This window comes from Biomphalaria glabrata, chromosome 9 (assembly GCF_947242115.1).
Source record: "Biomphalaria glabrata chromosome 9, xgBioGlab47.1, whole genome shotgun sequence".
Classification (NCBI taxonomy): domain Eukaryota; kingdom Metazoa; phylum Mollusca; class Gastropoda; family Planorbidae; genus Biomphalaria; species Biomphalaria glabrata.
This window is the reverse complement of record NC_074719.1, coordinates 32,173,032-32,193,023: the sequence shown is the minus strand read 5'-3', so window position 1 is coordinate 32,193,023 and position 19,992 is coordinate 32,173,032. Positions and strand designations below refer to the sequence as shown.

The following is a 19,992-nucleotide window of genomic DNA, read 5'->3' as shown; positions in this document are numbered from 1 at the left end:
TGGTAAATTGCCAGGAGGGCGCGGGAAATCTGTTTTAAGTTATAAAATGGTTTTATTAATTAATTTATGCACATTGAATTAGCGCGGCTCCTATGAAAGTGTGGGTCTTATGAAAGTTAGGGTCCTATGAAAGTGCTCCTGGTAAATCGACAGGAGTGCGCGAGAAATCTCTTTTAAGATTCAAACAAATGGAACTTCGGTCATAAGTTGCTTGGAAAGGGTGGAACTGGAGTGTGGGCGGCATCGCTTAAGCTTTCATCGGGTGGCGTAGCTAAGGATTTTGGGCCCGGGGGGGGGGGCATCATCTCTTTAGGGTTCCCTGCATTTTGACATTCGACATCATGACATGAGATAATGGCCTAATATTTAAAGTAAAAAAAGATTTAGGACACTCATTTGAGGGACCCCTCAAATAGGTGCCCGGGTGGGATTTTCACATTTGGACCTATCCTTCCCCCCCACACACACACACTAGCTATGCCATTGCTTTCATCTCATACATAAAAATTAACTCTCGTAATTGTTAGCGATGAAACAATAATAAACTTACGGAATTTGGGTACGCATAAAAAAAGGTTTTTTCTTTTTTTTTTTGTCCCGATAATTGTAACTCATATCTCCCTTACAGCCATAATAGTGTAAGGAATCTCACTATCCAGTCTCTCTGCAAACTGCACCATACATCACCAACCTAAAGAACTTGACAACTCAGGGCTCCAAAGTAACGTAACACTTTAATAGTCGAATAAGTTACAGCCAATACTGAACAATTGGCAACACGTACACTGTACAAATATCTCTCCGATAACACCGTACCGCCGTATCAACTCTTGCACTGGCCTCTCCATCTAGTTCCGGGCTTGCACAGGATTCAACTGTTCAGGACTGACTTCACACACTGGCTCGTTGTATCGGACTCGATCACAGACCAAGATCAAGACGCCAGTCATCTCAACTGTACTTGACAGTACTCCGCACTGAACCGTCGTAATGCTCCGTACAGAACCACACCGTTGAACTGTGCTGTATTCGACCGTGTTCTGCACCCCTGTCGTGAACCATCTTGACAGCGACACCTTCGCTCTTTATATAGGGTCCCTAATGGCTTTCTAGAACCGGACGGAAAGTCGCTCGACCGTTCTGGGTGGTCAGATGACTACATCCCTCGTGACGCTCCTGAGCTCTACTCACGACGCCGATCCTTCCCGAACCGTCATGTTGACACTCGTCTCGGCTGACCGTCGTAGCTCGTCACGGTTGACCGTTCGTCAAGCGCTGGCCTGGGGAGATTTGCGTCAGCTGACTACTAACACACCACTACCCCCATCTGTGCCACCACAGGTTTATTACAATAGGGATACCTAGTATCTTAGCAATAAATCTGAAATGCTACAGAAAGATTCTAGGTATCACGTGTAAAGACCGCATCACAAAAGAAGAGATTAGAGACATGACTAGTTCAGCGATTGGACCCCACGATGATCTGTTAACTAATGTAAAAAAAAAATGCAAACTAAACTAAAGATCGAATCTGTGATAATATCACAAGATATTTAATAATCCCTTTTTGTATTCAAAGTTCTAGATCTAGAGGTTTTCATTCAGTTGTATTAATTGTTTTAGTGTATTAAGACCGTAAAAAAAAAAAAAGAAATTTAGCTAGAAAATTACAATATGGGCCTCTTATTTGGAACGGACTCTATGTTTTCCGTTATTTTCACATTCACTCAAGAATTTAATAAATTAATAATAAGGAACATTTTGCACATCTTCTTCTAGATCTAAAGGTCTATCATTGAAATAGTATAAAGCCTCGTAAACTAAATATTCGCGTCCTAACCAGGATTCTTTCTCGGATTTGGGGGGGGGGGGGGGTGCGGAGGAGTAAAAAAAAAAAACCATTTTCAAAAAAAAACAACCCAACATTCTATAGTTATTAAGAAAAAAATAATCGCTCTAGAACTAGGCCCACTATAAAGTAAAGGAGGTATTGTCTTTTTTTTTTTTTAAAGAGTATTTTTAAAAATGATTTTCCTGTTTGTTTTAATTAGCTGATTTTTTCGTTTAACATTTTAATGCAAGACAAACCAACATGATTATAGGTCTATATATAACCAATTTAAAATACGAAAACATTTTTTAAGTTAGAAAGGATATTCGCGCCATCTTTCCTATCATAAGTAGGCCGATCCCCTTTGTAATGATTGGAGCCCTATTTGTCATGTTTCTATTTTTAAGAACTATGATGGTTTCGCAATATCAACATGTCAAGGTCAAATAATTTTTCTTACAATCAGGTTTCTCGGAAAATTAGTATAGTGCATGGGCGTAGCCAGGGGGGGGGTTCTTGGGGTTCAAACCCCCCCCGAAATGAAATCCCCCCCCCTGCGGGGGGGGGGGGACGGAATTAAGTGAGTGATTTTTGCTTTCATTTTGTTTATTTTAGGTGAGATTTTAATACTAAATCATCACTTACCACAGCACAGCCGAGGCAGTTTTGAGTTAAAAACCCTCTACCAGGGGGTTTTAAGTTTAAATCCCCCTATCAGGGTGTTTTGAGATTTTAAAAACCCCTATCAGGGGGTTTTGAGATACAAATCCCTCTACCAAGGGGCTTTGAATTTTAAACTCCCTACCAGAGGTTTTTGCAGTTAAATCCCCCTCTTCTATAAAACAAAACAAAAAAATGCAAACAACAATCCCCAAATTCCAACAGCACAGTTGAGGAAGATTTTGATTTTAAAACCCCCTCTAAAATTTACGATAACCCCATCTTCAATATAAAAAGCAAATTACACACTCAAAATTCTATGAGCGTAGCCAAAGGGGTTTTGAGTTTAACCCCCCTCCTCCTTCCAGTTGGGGTTTGAAGCTAAAAAGTACCTCTTCAATATAAAAAAAAAAGCAAGTTACACACTATAAAATCTATGAGCGTAGCCAAAGGGGTTTTGAGTTTAAAATTCCCCTACAGAGCGTTTAGAGTTGAAAATCTCTCTCTTCAATATTATTTTAAAGCAAACTACAGTAACCAAATTCTATGATCGTAGCTAAATGGGGTTTTGAATAAAAAACGAAACAAAAAAAAACAAAGATTTTTTAGATTAAAACCCCTCAACAGATGATTTGACGAAAAAACTTTCCTTTTCGATATAAAATCTAAAGCGAAATACAGGCATGTAATTCCAAGAGCGTAGTCAAGAAAGGTTACAAATTTCTACCAGTGGCTTGGGCTCCATTAATTAAGTGTGAATAGTCTTCTGCCGAAATTGAAAATCATTAAATGTGTCTTAACAAAGATGGCTAAGACAGATTTTAGGAGTCAGTCATAGAGATCGGGTCTAAATCAAAGAAATCATATGCCGAACTGGGAGTCGAATCCTTAGTAATGTTGTGACAGAGCGTCCCATGAGGTTTTGCGGGACATGTTTTCCGACTAAATGAATTACGCAAAATAAGAGTTGCGGAAACAGCTTGCCGGAAAATGCGCCGAACGGCGCGAGAGGGTCTAAGTCAGTAAGAATAGCACATTAGGTTTTTGAAATAAAACTTTTTAATAGCAAGATAATGCACTGTAGATACCTCAGAATATGCATTTTGTTGGCTTTCAATACCAGAAATAGTGCTCGGCGGCGGGGCTTCGCCCCGCGATGGGGGAGCGCTGCGAACTCCCCCAGACCCCCTTGCTAGCAAGGGCGGTGAGTCTGCAATAAACAATAAACGTCTTCGGAAAGGGTCAGAATGTAATAAAGATTAATTATGTACACACACTCATATAGGCCTATATATATATATAATTTTTTTTCGCGGCGGGGGGGGGGGGGGGTCGGAATCCCCACCCCCCCCCAAAACCCTCCCCGAAAAAAAATCCTGGCTACGCCCATGGTATAGTGAATAGGTGAATACTTGTATAGATCCATCACAATAGGCCTACTAGATCTTATCTTATCTAGATCTTATCTTATATATTACAGACGTCAGGGCCGGTCTTATGCGGCCGCAGTGGGCCCCGCACTTTTATAGGCCCCGCGGATACGAATTCTAGGTGTAGATCATTAAATTAAACTATTTTAACTTATCATGAAAGGGTTCCTGGAAATCTCTTGTAATTATAAAATATAAGAAAAAGTCATGAAAATCTCCTGAAATTATTAAAATCTTCTGAAAACTCATGCAAATCTTAAAACAAAGTTGTCATTTTGGATGTCATTCAATATGGAAAACGCCAATCCTACTCGCGTTAAAAAAAAAACGGCATTGTCAGCTTTCATTCAATACAAATGCAATAATAAGAAGTTCAAGTGCTTAATTTACTTCAATAGTCACTGGCATACACATATAGATCTAAATGTATCTCGACTTCTTAAAAAAAAAAAGCGATATTTTGTTAGTCGATAGTAAATCTAAAAGGCAGATCTGAATGTTTATTGGCTTTTTGTTGGAAAACTACTATCTACTGTAGATGGCTCGTAAAGTTAATTTGACAGTGATTTTGTATTTAGTAAAATATAAATAAAATGCAAAGACGAATTTCTTTTCTAATACAAAATCTTAAATTTCACTTATTATCCTTATCACAACCCAAATTAGGCCCCGCGCAATCCATTTCGCATAGAGCCCCGCAACCTGTAGGACCGGCCCTGACAGACGTTACGTCAAAAAAGAAGATAATTATATCTACGTCCTACGCATTTCACGAGTCATTTATGACTACGCTAGTATAACGATGTTCTGACAGTGTAGACTGGACAACTAGATTGTTTATAGTGGCGCCTCTGGAGGGAAGGGTACGGATAATATGCCGAGACTATTATTAGGACTGTTCCATAAAAAGAGAGAGAAACTCAAAAATTCTTTTATTCTTATCAACTACAACTGAGGGGCTAAATAATGGTGTTGTTTGGGTATGAGCAGAGGTGGCGCCAAGCTGTTCGAGGGGCCTTGCGTCTCCAAAGTTGATCCATTATTTAAAAAAAGAGACACATTTGGTAGAACTTAATCACCCGAATGGACCTCATTTACCAATCGTAAACAAACTGGATTTAGCCACGTTTTTCTCTATATCTCCTATACAAATTATGTAACCCATAAAGGCTGTCACGTGATACGTATTTTTCATTGTTTTATCAATATTATGACGTGGCTAAATGTGTTGATTTACTATTGGTGAATGAGGTCCATTCACTACTTCAAATTTTATTTCCAAAAAAATAAATGCCCACACAGATGTCCATAACAGTTACCGACTGACCTTGTGAATTAAATCTCTCTAAAGAAGTGTTAACATCATTTGTTTCAAACTGTGAACGTATTTATTCTCAAGAGTGGATAAGATTGTGCTTAACTTCAAAATAGATTTTAGGAAACGGTTTTTGGGCAGATCAGGCGAAACTACTGTCCCGGGAACTCCACAAGAAAGGGGCAAGAGATTTCAAAAGTTTTGACTACTCTGTTAGCTACCATTGCTGCAGAAGTTTTTCAAATTCTCTTTGTCTACTCTGTTAGCTACCATTGCTGCAGAAGTTTTTCAAATTCTCTTTGTCTACTCTGTTAGCTACCATTGCTGCAGAAGTTTTTCAAATTCTCTTTGTCGCCTAGCTCAAAGTTTAAATATAAGTGGCTGGCAATAGTTTATCCCCCTATGAGTGTGATTTCCGATACTTACCACGGGTACTTCTGTATCCCTTGTAGACGGTCGTTGACTTGTAGCACCAAACTGCTGGTACACAACTAAACCACTGTAGGAGTATTGTATCTTAACTTAAATCTTGAAATAACTTAAACATCTTTTTTGAACAAAACTAAATAGAACTTTTATTGCAATACTAGCCGGATATTACCCGCGGCCTGCAGACCTTAGCTTTGTGTATTACTTATCTAGTGGATTGGATTTAGATGTATGTCAAACTTAGCTAATGTTCCTTTCAAGTTTTTCTCTTTCGTCACGAAAATAAAAGTAGATAGTGAAAATGTAGTAGACTTAAGTAGTAATATAAAATGAACAAAACCTAATTCACTACAAAACCACATCTTTTCATCTTAGTATTCTGGGGGTCGTCTGTGTATATAAGACCGCTGACCACAACGTCGCTTATCTTGCATCATTCACAACCAATGGCTAAAATCTTCCCACCGCCACCATAGAAACACACATTCCACAACAGTAACGTGCCAGAATGTTAGTGGTGGTGAGACTTATTGGAAGATTGAGCTCCTGTCGTGTGGCTGTAACTCTTCATGGAAGTGTTGAGAGGTTAGACAAAGCGGTAGGTGAGATATTTTTGATCTAGTAGAGTTCTGCATAATGCTCAACCCATCGCTCCATTTGATGATGATTGAACCATATTTTGACTTGAGCGGCGCACACTTGCTGGTCTGGGGTCCAATGGCTTTTTTTTTCCAATGGCTTTTTTTTTTCATACCCTCATATAAACCTCTGATGTTGTCACAGAACAAGATTTGCAAAACTCTCTAACCTTCAACGCCTGTATAGTGAGAACTCTTTTTAAAGTGAAACAGTTTTCAAATGCCCTGCCGGCGGATAATGTGTATCTCTTTGAGGGCTCGTGACTCTAGTCAGGAAGTTTTGAAACTGGCCTTTTCGCACAATATCTATGCTCTTTTGACATACAGACTACGTTGGCTTGGACCTGTCACCCGCATGCTAGATGGAAGCATTCATAAAAACAGCCTCTATGCCAGTCTATGCTGAGCTTGAGGAGGGAGTCAGACCCAAGACTAACCTACATCTGTAAGGGAGATCTGAGGACTACATCAATGAAAGTATGTTAGAGGAAACCCGCAAGATCGGACAGCATGGAGACAAACTGAGTGATGGCATTTGACTTGCCAAGACTAAAAGGAATGAAGCGGTCATAGACAAAAGAATGAGAAAGTTGTCCTATCAGAAAGACCTAAAGCAGATACATTCACATGCACGAACTGTGACAAACTTTGCCGCTTCAGAATCGGGTTGTTTAGTCGCATCAAAAGAAATAAAAACTAGTAATTCATCTGGGCGCATGATGCCTAACCATTGTCTTACGAGACATCAACTTCGTCGTAGTTAAGTTTCCGCTTGTTTGTAATATATAAATGCAGTTCTGTATTTAGGTCAGTGGGTTAACTCAGGGCATCACCATCCACAAACTCAAATATATACATTTTTTTTACTAAAAAAAAAAGCATATTAAATAATTTTATTTGGCAATTATTTAAAAAAAAAATGTCCGAGGCCCCCATCAATCGGAGGCCTAAGTGGCTGCCTAGTTTGTTTATGCATAAGGCCGGCCCCGATTTAATTGTTAATGCGACAGAGAAGATTTGTGGGAAAAAAGTAAGATTCGAGAGCCATAACCTTTAACTATTTTTTATTCCGAGGATCGATTATCTCCATGAAAGAAAGACACGTTTGATGTGATATGTCCTGATATCACTTAGAAACGGTCATTGTTTCAAATGAGATAGAGCCTTTGCCTTTTACATTTAGTAGGCCTACATTTTAAAATCGCGACATTTGGAATCCACGTGACGTTTGGTCATGTTGGAGTTTAAAACGTTTTACTAACACTTTTTAATTAAACCTACAGTGAAATAAAAAAAAAAACACAACAATGATTACAAACTCAGAGGCGGCCCCCATCAAATTCACCAATGGACGAGAAATATATTCAAGCCACATTATTGTTTTGATCGTTTAAAGAAATTTTTAAATTTGTCGTTATTTTTCACATAAAAGCAAACAGTGCAAGACTCTTCTAACTCTTCTGGAATAAGTAGAGTAGCGTTAAGCAGGGGCGGAATGGCTCTATGGGCAAACGGGTGGGCCGGTACCAAAATGGGCCGGTCTAGTCGCGACCAAAGAAAAAATGTTTTTTTTTTCAATGCAGACTACTTTTTAAAAAAAGTGACAGCAGTGAGACATTGATGCCCATACACGTTTTCTTTTCAAATGATTAAACTTAATTTTGTTTGAAATTCAACAAGAATATCAAAAAATGTACACTATACACTGTACGTATTCAACACTGCTTGGATGTCTTCGAGGTTGTGTTTGGCCTAATCATTTTGCAGGTCGGCATGGACTCCCATTTTGTTTTTGCTCCTTCACTTCCAAGTCTTTTGATGGTTTCATTGTCAGTTAACGAAAAAGAGGGATCATCATCATCATCATCATCAAACTCCATTTGAGTGAGGGCTTGAGAGGCTCAAATCCTCTATTGCAAAAGCCCTGGACAGAAACCCTGTTGTCTTGCGTAGTGCATAAATGTCGCCATACAGGTCGAGAATTTTTGTTTTCCCAGACCTGTCGAGACGGAGATCAGCAAGTCTAAGGCAGTCAAACAGAATATGAGGCACGGTTTCCTCTTCAGAGTAGAGTTCTTTGCGTTGTTTTCTGTTTCTGAAGTGAGGGTGTCGCATTCCAGGAAGAACCGTCTCTCAGCACAAGGGGTTTCACTTTTTCTTTGGGCGCCAACAATCTTCTCGGACCGTAGGTGTTCTGATAAGGGCGTCTACCTCTTCTATTAATGGGTCACACTTAGAGGATCTATTAGTTCTTTTTAAAAACACGGGACAAGGAGATGTTAACCATGTAGGGATGTTCCAGAACTACTTCTGCGATAGAATCCAAAGAGTCTCTCGTATGGAGTTTTGTTTGTCGCCGTGCACAGAATTGAGTGCAACGCGTCTTGTAATACTAGTTCCCATTGACATGTACTCAAGTCCTGGGAGTTTAAGGCTAAAGTTGTAGGTTTCCAAAGACTACTATTCAGTTTCTCAATTAGACCATTCCCTCTAGGATTATAAGGCGTGGTCCTGCTCGTTGCCACTCCTCTTTCGTTAAGATACTTCTGTACTTCAGCAGACATAAAGGAAGTACTTCTGTCCGTGTGGACATAGGAGGGTAGCCCCAATAGGGCGAATAACTCATTTAGGCATTTAACAACAGTAGCAGATGACATATCTGGACATGCAAAGGCAAAAGGAAACCTAGAGAATTCGCCGATCATGGTAAGTAGATATTTATTGCGTGTATTAGACGGGAGAGACACCTTAAAGTCCATGCTTATTCTTTCAAATGGCTGAGTGGCTTTGATTAATTGTCTTGTTGGTTGCCTGAAGAATCGAGGTTTAAGTTCAGCACATGTCTAGCAATGGTTGATCACTGTTCTGACATCATCACAAGAAAAAGGTAAATGTTTTGATCTCACGAAATGTAGCATCCGAGTTACACCAGGGTGACACAAATTATTGTGGAGTAACTTTAAGTCATTACGTGACATTGCGGATAAGTAGCGATTTCTGCTGAAAGTGTCGGCAGCTGTGTTCTGTGTACCTGGTCTGTAAACGTGAAAGCAGGATAGCTCTAACCTCCACCTTTGGATCTTCTCATTCTTGATCTTGCCTTTATTTTGTCTACAATACATAAAGGACACGGATCGCTGGTCTGTGACAAGGGTAAAGGGTCTTCCGATAAGAAAGTGTTTCCACTTTCTCAAAGATTCTATTATTGCATAAGCTTCTTTTTCCACCGATAAGTGTCTCCTTTTGCTTTAAGATAGTGTCCGGGAAAAGCAGGCCACATGCCGGCCATCTTGGTAAAGTGTAGCTGCTATAGCTATGTCAGAAGCATCTGTCTCCACTGTTAGCGGGCGAGTGTAATTTATGGTGTAAACAGCAAATTCCTCGAGCTCGTTCTTTAGGTCCTGGAATGCCTGTTTGACCTCCTCAGGGACAGGAAATCGTTTATTTCTAGTTAACAAGCTGATTTTGTCTGAGAAATTAGGAATCCATAGAGAATAATAGGCCAGCAGTAAACTATTCGTTTCTGTTCTCGCAGGTTCGACGGAGCATTTAGAGCAAGGCTCGGAATCTTTATGGGTCAGGCTTGAGCTGGCCTTTAGATATTTCGTATCCAAGCAGTCTGACACTATGTGTTCCGATTTCACTTTTAGCTTCGTTGAAGGTAATACCATACTTATGAGCTACTTTGAAGAACCTCTGCAGATTTCTATAAATGAGATTCGGCATCATGTCCACAGATGGTTACATTGTCCACATAAACGAACGTATTTTCTAGTTGCTCGTCTTCGATTATTTTATCTACAGTTCGCTGGAAACAAGCCACTCCATTTGTTACTCCAAATGGAATTTTTCGAAACTGGTAAAGTCTACCCCCAGCCTCGAAAGCTGAAAATGGCCTTTCTTCTTCTGTAATCGGGATCTGATGATAAGCATTTTTGAGGTGAAGACAGAAAATTGTGCTATCTTCTCTGCTAATTCATCCATTCTTGGCATGAGATAGGCGTCTAACAGTGTAAATCTGTTGATCGTCTGGATATTGTCAATAACCATACGTCTTTTGTGCCTCTCATTGGCTGTTATTAGAACCTGTGTCCGCCAGGGGATTTTGAAGGTTCTATTACTTCTTCTTTGAGTAGTCTCTGAATCTCAGCATTAATAAACTTAGTGTCCTGTGATGAGTGTCTGCGTGACTTAGTTGCCACTGGAGTGCAGTTTGGAGATAAGTTACCAAAAAGACTAGGCGCCTCTACTCTAGCTGGTCTAAGAGTATTTACACACAGGGGTGGTCTCTTTCCACTAAAGGGAATCTGTAGATTCTCGTGTAGGCTTGTAAAATCTAAGCCTAGAATTACATCTGAACATAATCCATCTAAAAGTGACAGTTTAATATTTTCATATGTTTCATCTTTGAGTTGAATGGTAGCAAAGATATGGCCTTCAGTAACTCGAGACAACTGAGTAGAAGCCATAAAATTAACTCTTCTGTCCACGGAGGTTTTTATCGGCCACTTGTGACTTCTGGTAACTCGTGATGACACATAACTCTCACAGCTTCCAGTGTCTATCAAGGCTTTAAGTGGCACCCCATTGACAAGAATCAAAGAGGTTGATTTTCCTAGTCCTAAAGAGTGCAACGTAGCGAGGGCAAATGCTGTAGATTTTCTTGACTTGCAAGATCAGTGAAAATGTCCCTTCTTGCCACACAGATGACATGTTGTTTCAGGTGCCGGGCACTCATTACGAGGATGTCTTCCTCTGCCGCAGAAGTAACACTTGCTAGATATAGTGTTTACCTCTTGTTTTGCTTGAGACGAAGTAACTGAGGCTCGTAGATCAGGCAACTGGGGAGCGACAGAATCAGCAGAGTGTTCTTTTACAGCATTTGTAGTAGCCACACAAGTGGTTTCTGGCTGTGACTCGTACAACAACGAATGTTGATAGGCGTGTTCAAGTACTCTAGCTTCCTCAAATGCATCCTTCAACTTTAAATGTTTTCTATAGGAGACGCTTTCTAATTCTGTTGGAGGTAATTCCTGTGATGAATGCATCGCGTATGGACTCGTCACGATGTTGCTCAGCTGTCATGGCTTTGAAGTTGCAGTCCTTGGATAGACTGCGAAGTTTTTGAAGATAGGCGTCAATACCTTGACCCTGTTCCTGTCTACACGTGGCTAACTTGTGCCTTGCAAATACTTTATTCTTAGGCTGAATGTAGATGTTATTTAGTGACTGAATTGCATCTTCATACGTTTCTTTGTCACCTATCTTCTGGTACACCGATGGCGAAATGTAGTTTATTAATAGCTTCTTGTTATCGATGTTTTCTATGGTAACAACAGACAAAAAGTTTTTAAAGGTTTCATACCAGTGTTGCTACTTTTCTGATGCTTGTGGTGCGGTAGGTTCAATATCAAACTTTTCCGGTCGAAACAGTCTAACCATGTTTAGAATCAATACCACACCTCATAGATTCAGTGTAATAAATTGTCGTACTTTATCATAACAAAAACCATGTTACATCAAAACCTTTACACACATAGTAAAGATCACGACATGAATTATGATCAGTAGACCTACACAGTCTTTCAAATGTAAAAAACACTAAGAGCGACAATCAAATAAACAAATTCATGACAGTGGACCAGTGGGAGGGAGGGGGTATCTGGGAGAAGGTTTTCCGTGCTGCCTTTAAAAGCGCTCAATAAAAACAACTCTGCTCGAGTCGGGTGTCGAACCTCGAGCTCCCTTCATAGGTAGACAAACCAAGTCAAGGTCAAGCGTACTTATAGTCGCTCGACCACGCTTCCCACAAGTATATATTCGAGGCCTCCATCAATTAGAGCAGGGGTGGGCAAATTACGGGGCCACATGCGGCCCGCCGAAGTGTTTTATGCTTCCCGCCGACACCTATAGAAATCAGGTGTGCCCACAGTATATACATATAAAATGCAAATGTTAAAAATAATATCTATATAAATTATTGAAACTGTCTCATTATAAAAGATTTTAGTAAAAGAAGATTATGCTTTTTGGCTATACATCAACACAATTCAATTCAAGACACAATCTCTGAGTGTTGGGTAGGCTTAGAACAAGATGGCAAGTGTAACAACTGATGGAACTCGATCTTCGACTGAGAGAAATATTTTTTTAATAAACAACATCCCAACCATAAACTCTAATCAGGAAAGTTTGTACAAAGCTGCATACAATTTCAACATTATACTTACAAAAATTATGGATTGTTAAACGGATATAGTTTATTTCAGAGCACACTTCCTCATGTGGCTGTGGAGCTCCATTTTGAAGAGACACTTCAGTCTAAAAATAGCGCAGGTTAAGGTGGCTTTTGCTTTGGTGGTAGAGGAGCTGGCCAATTTTCGAATTGCACCCATGTTCTTTCATTGTAAGTGAGATGAAAACCTGGGCATTGTTTATGGTCGGAACGATGTCACCCTCACAGCAGTTCCAACCTCACCGCTCAACTGGTGTGACCAAAGGAATGAAACATCCAATACAGTTTGGGATCAGTAGCGCCGCAGGCTCTGTCAGGCTGTAGCACGGTGTGCTACAACCTATTATTATTATATTGGACATTAATTTCGTAGTAATCAAACTTATTAGAACTAGGGTTGTTAGCCACGGGTAGTTCCGATTTATGAACAAAGTAATCCAATGTATCCGCTAGCTTAGCATGGCCAAGGCAAATGAGATAAAATCTCAAGCAAGAAAGTGTTATGTCACTTGCTAACTCTTGTAATTTTTCAACGCGGATTGTGAAAAAAAAAAGAAAGAATCATGAATTTAATACATTATAAATATGAATTAAAAGACATTCTAACCGGTTAGCTAGCGTATCTTTCTAAGAAATATACATATATGCGGCCCGTCATTCCCAAACTTTTTAAAATGCGGCCCTCGATACAAAAAGGTTGCCCACCCCTGAATTAGAGGGATTAATAGGTGGCTACTTATATATAGTTTGCATGACTGAGGGAATGGGAAGCCATCTCGGTCAGGATCACTTGGAGAGATATAATATATATATATATATATATATATACGATATATATATATATATATATATATATATATATATATATTATATTATATATATATATACTAGTACATGGGCGTAGCCAGGATTTTTTTCGGGGGGGGGGAGTTTGGGGGGGGGGGATTTTTTTCTCCCCCCCCCCCGCCATATATATATATATATATATATGTTTGTGTGTGCGACTATGCGTGTGTATAATTAATCTTTATTACATTCTGACTCTTCATTCTTTCGGAAGACGTTTATTGTACCCTAGAATAGGTTCTTTCTGGAGTTAGTGGAAAAGTTGTAGACTCCCAGCCCATGCCAGTAATGGGGTCTGAGGGAGCGCTGTGAGCTCTCCCAGCGCGGGGCGAAGCCCCGCCGCCAAGCACTATTTCAGGTATTGAAAGCCTAAAAAATACATATTCTGAGGTATATAAAGCGCATTATCCTGCTATTAAAAAGTTTTATTTTAAAAACCTTATGTGCTGTTCCTACCGTGTTGTTCGGCGCATTGGGCGGCAAGCTGCTTCCAAAAAAATCTGTCACTGGCAATGTCTGAAGCCTCTTCCCACCTGCTCTGAGGACCTCCATGAAGTTGTGCTAGGATGTTCCTGTTTGCGATTCCCTCTCTAATGGCATCCATGCCATTGCAACTCTTATTATGCGTAATTCATTTTGTCGGAATACATGTCCCGCAAACCTCAAGCAACGCTCTGTCACAACCTTACCAAGTGGTCGACTCCCAGTTCGGCATAGGATTTCCTTGATTGAGACCCGATCTCTATAACTGACTCCTAAAATCCGTCTTAGCCATCTTATTTGAGCCACATTTAGTCTTTTGCAATTTCGGCAGATGACTTTCCACTGCACTTTATTAATGGAGTCCAGTCACTGGTAGAAATTTTGTAACCTCTCTTGGCTACGCTCTTGGAATTAGGTGACTGTAGTTTGTTTTAGATTTTAGATAGAAAGAGGAAGTTTTATCGTCAAAATCATCTGTTGTGGAGTTTTAAACAATAAAATCTCTGGAGTTTTTTTTTTTTTTAACAAATTCAAAACCACATTTAGCTACGCTCATAGAATTTGGTGAATGTAGTTTGCTTTAGAATAATATTGAAAAGGAGGTTTTCAACCTCAAAATTCTCTTTAGTACTATTTTAAACTCAAAACCTTATGGAGTGGTTTTAAACTAAACAAAAAAGCCATCTGAAAGAGAAGGGTTTAAACTTAAAACTCCCCTTTGGCTTGGCTAAGCTCAAAGAATTTTAGTGTGTAATTACATTTTTTTTATATTGAAGTATTTTTTAGCATTAAACCCGATGAAGGGAGGGTTTAAACTCAAAACCCTCTTTAGATACGCTCATAGCATTTTGAGTGTGTAATTTGCTTTTTTTTTTGTTTTATAGAAGAGGTATTTTTTAGCTTCAAACCCCGCTGAAAGGGGGTTTAAACTTAAAACCCATTTGGTTACGCTCATAGAATTTGGAGTGTGTAATTTGCTTTTTTATATTAAAGCGTGTAATTTGCTTTGTTATATTGAAGAGGGGGGGGGGGTTTACAGTAAATTTTGAAGGGGGTTTTAAAATCAAAATCTTCCTTAACTATGCTCTTGGAATTTGGGGATTGTCGTTTGCATTATTTTTTTGTTTGTTTTGTTTTATAGAAGAGAGGAATTTAACTGCAAACCCCCCTGGTAGGGGTTTTAAACTCAAAACCCCCTTTGCTGCGCTGGGGCTAGTGATGGTTAGTATTAAAATCTCACCTAAAATAAACAAAATCAAAGCAAACAAGGTTACAAAAGACAGTTTGTGTGGAAACACAAACTCAAAATCGGCCCCCGAAGTGGTCCACCCAGGCAGGCTTCAATATTTTCAGAAAGAACATCCGAATGAAATTATATCAAAGACAAATAAGAGATAGGAATGGAGAAAGAAGGTTAACAGATCTTGTGTAGTGCCCCAACGGTCCCGCAGATCAAAGGATAGGTGAAAGTGAATGTAAAGTTAGATGTGAACCTGACCAAACTAGTTCCCCTTTCAGACCTTGTGGTCTATAGGGCAGATGATGTTAAGTTCATCTGTTTTTGTGGCCTACGGTTAACGAGGGTGTCATGTAGCCAGCACAACGACCAACCGCCTTTACTTTTCCCCAACTAATGTCAGGTACCCGTTAGAGCTGAGTGGACTCAGAGCGGCGCCTTCGACATACGGAGGTCACGCTCAGAGGCGCCCAAAGATTCCAAAGTTGAAAATGCCGGTCTTCACTGGGATTCAAAATTTCAGAAAAATGAAGTTTACAAGATTACTATTCGTTTCAATTTAGGTCTAACTTATAATGCATACTAATTAGCTTTTTCTCTTAAAAAAAAACTTCTTGCATAACTGATTTTAAAGATTAGATTTTTCGCTTTCAGAAAAAAAAAAAGTAGTAATTACTCTAACACTACTAACAGATCTAATCTAGATAGTAGATTAGGTCTAGACTTAGAATAGATTTATAGATATATCTAGATAACCTAGAATGCTAAGAATCTAGATCTAGAGATTCTATAGATCTCTCTAGACTAGTTTTATTATAATATCGATCTAATTACTAATAGTAGTAATAGGCTACTAGATCTAGTACGATATAATATTATTAATATATAGTGGTCTATATTATATCTAATCTAGACTTGAGACCTATTAAATCTAGATCTAGACGACTTAGACTTAACTTAAGTGATTAACATTCATGCGTTATGACTAGATTTACTGATTTACTATTTAGAATAGATTCTAGATCTAGTCAATCTAGATTCTAGAATCTGCCATGAAATGGCTAATGCATCTGCAGCATAGAATTAGATTTAGTTAAGGACTTACTAGATCTTAAATCTAAATCTACTACCTTTTAACTTTTAGGGCAGAATATTAGATCTAGTCTATATGCCTATCTAGTCACGTAACTGTAAACTGTAAACTAATACTTAGACTTAGGACTTTGGACACTTTGGTATATTAATATAATAATTATTATACTCATAGTACTCATACTCATATATAGATTTTAGTTCTATTCTAATTCAAATATTTTGAGGTTAGAAAAAATTGACCTAGACTTATAAGATATACTAAGACTTAGTAAACTTAGATCTAGAATAATCTAGATCTAATAAATTCTAATAAAAGATAGTCTAGAATAGTCTAGATTCTAAAATCTAGTTGTTATTAGAAAATTTAGTAGATATAGAATAATATTTAATTAATATATTGTTAATACAGACTAATCTTTAATTTTTTCATACTTTAGGCGATAGGTCATTTAGATTAAATAATTCTAGATCTAGTAACTAGTTATAGTCATAGACCTATAGTATAGACTTATAATCTTATAATATAGATATTTACTTTGTAGAGACTAATGTACAATATTAGGCCTACACTCCAGATCTTGAAAATCTAGTCTAGAGTTTAGAATGTTTAAATTTATACAAATAGAATCTAAATAAAATCAAACGTTTATATTGGTTTTAAAATCAGATATTGAGATATGTCTAGAAAAATATGTATATATATAGTATATCTATATTAGGGGCCTATATATAATAGACTAACGCCACTAACGGCTAACCCTATAGCTGCTATAGACTATAGCCCTATATTGACATTGTTTTTGTTTTAAATGTTCCTTCAGAGTTGCAGATATCTACTTGGTAGTCTAAACCTCAAAGGAGCTTAGGGAAGTGATGGCAGTTGCAGGGTATGAACCAGACGACCATGCAGAGACCAACGAGGCGACCAAACAGTCCATCGTGCATACCACATAACCAGGTCCAGGTAGCGTTACATCTTTATTCACCAATACTCAATATATGTTAGATTTTATTTTTTGTAAATTTTAAAGACTCTAGGCTCTAACTCTATGTAATAGAATTAAATAGATCTATACAGATCTAGAAATTCTAGATCTATAAACTAGACATAGATCTAGATTATATTTAGATCTAGCTAGAATATCTAGAGGTCTTAATACTAATTATTATATTACACATTTTTCTACAATTTGATCTAGGATTCATTCTATAGGCTTAGCTAAGGCTTAGGCTTTTTAAAATTTCATTGTGTCGATACTGTTAAAGAAAAAATACAGAGTCTCATCATTAGGCTATAGCAACAGTTTTTCTTATACACCATACCATAAACATTTCAGGATTTGTCTTTATTGTAATTTTATTTTTTTATTTTTTTTAGAATGCCAGTTTTCTTTAAGGGCAGCTGACAATAAGAATTGTCTATGTATGCACTACAGATGCTGTTCAATATCTTTTCATGAGGAAGCCTGCTAAAAAAGGTACGAAGAATAAATTTTTCTTTAAGATTACTGATCAGTGACACCCTATCCCCCCAAACCAAATGAAAATTTTAATGAGATCAAATCGATTAAATAAAGAAAATGTAAAATAAATGTTAATCTTGTGAAACAATGTTCGAGAGCAATATCTTCAGCTTTTTGTAATTTCACTGAGATAGAATTGTTTTTGACCTAATGTCATTATATAGCAACAATCCTTCTTGTATACCTTACCTTAAACATTTTGTGTTTTGCCTCTATTGTAATATTATTTTTTTTTTGCATTCTTTAAACATTTTTTATGTTTTTATTTATTTATTTATTTTTTTTTTTTTAACAGATCGCCACATTTTCTTTAGGGGAAGTTGACATTAATCTTTTAGGTTAATAATAACCTATGCATGCAGTACAGATGCTGTTGATCTTTTCTTAAAAGCAAGCCTGCTCAAGAAGGTAAGAATTAAATTTTGCTTTTAGATTACTGATCAGCAATCTGAAAGTAAATTGTTAATGGGATGGAATTTATTAAATGTAAATAAAGAAATGCTATCCTAATTTTGAAATATTCTTGTTGTTTTGTTTTTTTTTTTGTTATGTTTTTTTTAAGTTTCACTGTGATAGTTATTTATTTTAATTCTAGAATAACTTTTCAGCCAACTTATTTTTAAAATTACCATAGAACTCTAATTACAACAGAATATAGTTGTATTAGTAAGAGCCTGTGATAAAGTTAATATAAATAAATTGGACAAAATATAATATTGAATGAATTGAAGCCTAGCTCGATCTAGTCTGCCATTGCACTTTTAGCATAGTCAAATACCATTCAGTGCCACATTTGCTGACACCAATTCATAACATTTAATTTAAGGAGAAGATTGAACTCCAAATTTTGAAATACCATTAATTTTTGTGTTGCTTAATAGGCTTTAGAAGCAACCTAATTTTTGAGCACCGTTTATCATCAAGGGCTGGAAATATAACCGTTAAATAGTATGTCCACATAGATAAATGTAAGGTCTTCTGATGTTTAATTGTTAGATTCTTTTTATTATTAATACAGCTTGAAGGTAGTTTTATTACATGACTATAATATTTATTTGTTTGTTTGTTTGTTCCAGCTGCTGCATGGAAGTCAAAATATGAATTATTGCCACCAGTCTTGAAGTCAGCTTGTAAAGAATGCTAAGAATTGAATGAAAATGCTGTCTTGATATCTTGTTTGTGCTGTTATATTTGTCTTTTGTGTTGGTTAATTATTCCATGAATAAAAAAAAAAAAAAAGTTAATTGTGTAAGTTTGATTTAAGAATAAATGATCAGAGCATGCAAGTCTTATATAGTACATTACCAAAAATTGTATTGTTTGATAGTGTTCAAACCCAAAAATGTAATTTAACTTGTCCATTACTTTATAAATATGTTGACATTATAGCTAGATGTATATAGAAATCATGCACTGATTCAATTATTATAATTTCCAAACAATTATGTCAAATAATTCTATTGCTAGATCTAAATCATCAGTGTGAAAGTAGACCTATGTAAAAAGTTAAAAATCTCATACTAAACCATTGAGCTGCATTTGAACAAAAAGGGCATTATAAACAAAAAATCACTAATGAATTTGTTTTAAACTACAGTATTGAAAAACATTAAAGATTATTCCTAATTAAGCCATAATAAAATTTAATGACTGAACCATCGGAGACAGTATTTGCATGATAATACCTAATTGAGCCCTAATAAATATTTCAGTTACTAAACCATTAGGGCCAGCATTGGACCGATAATGGCACAATAAGGGTTATCCCTAAATGAACCCTAATTAATATTTCAATTACTAAACCATTAGGGCCAGCATTGGACCGATAATGGCACAATAAGGGATATCCCTAATTGAACCCTAATAAATATTTCAGTTACTAAACCATTAGGGCCAGCATCGGACCGATATTGGCACAATAAGGGTTATCCCTAATTGAACCCTAATTAATATTTCAATTACTAAACCATTAGGGCCAGCATTGGACCGATAATGGCACAATAAGGGTTATCCCTAATTGAACCCTAATAAATATTTCATTGACTAAACCATTCAGGCCAGCATCGGACCGATATTGGCACAATAAGGGTTATCCCTAATTAAACCCCAATGAAAATCTCAGTTACTAAACCATTGGGGCTAGTATGGGCTTGATTAGGGCGCGATTCTGGAAATCCCCAATGAATCCGGAAGTGGGTTTACCCATTCTGGGCCGATATTGGCACGATTAGGGTAGCCCGTATTGGTCCCTTATGGGAACCTAATGACGC

At 37.4% G+C, this 19,992-nt stretch overlaps 1 long non-coding RNA gene across 2 annotated transcripts; it reads left to right on the top strand.

Annotated features, from left to right (window-relative positions):
* Nucleotides 1–15,852: 15,852 nt before the first annotated feature.
* LOC129928141 (uncharacterized) lies at nt 15,853–19,496 on the top strand. 2 transcript variants are annotated; one of them, XR_008779754.1, is made up of 5 exons: nt 15,853–15,966; nt 17,021–17,163; nt 17,578–17,677; nt 18,018–18,130; nt 18,799–19,496. It is a non-coding gene; the product is annotated as an uncharacterized LOC129928141 (long non-coding RNA). The 2 variants fall into 2 exon arrangements; XR_008779755.1 differs by lacking the exon at nt 15,853–15,966 and adding an exon at nt 15,995–16,339.
* The last annotated feature ends 496 nt before the right edge of the window (nt 19,497–19,992 follow it).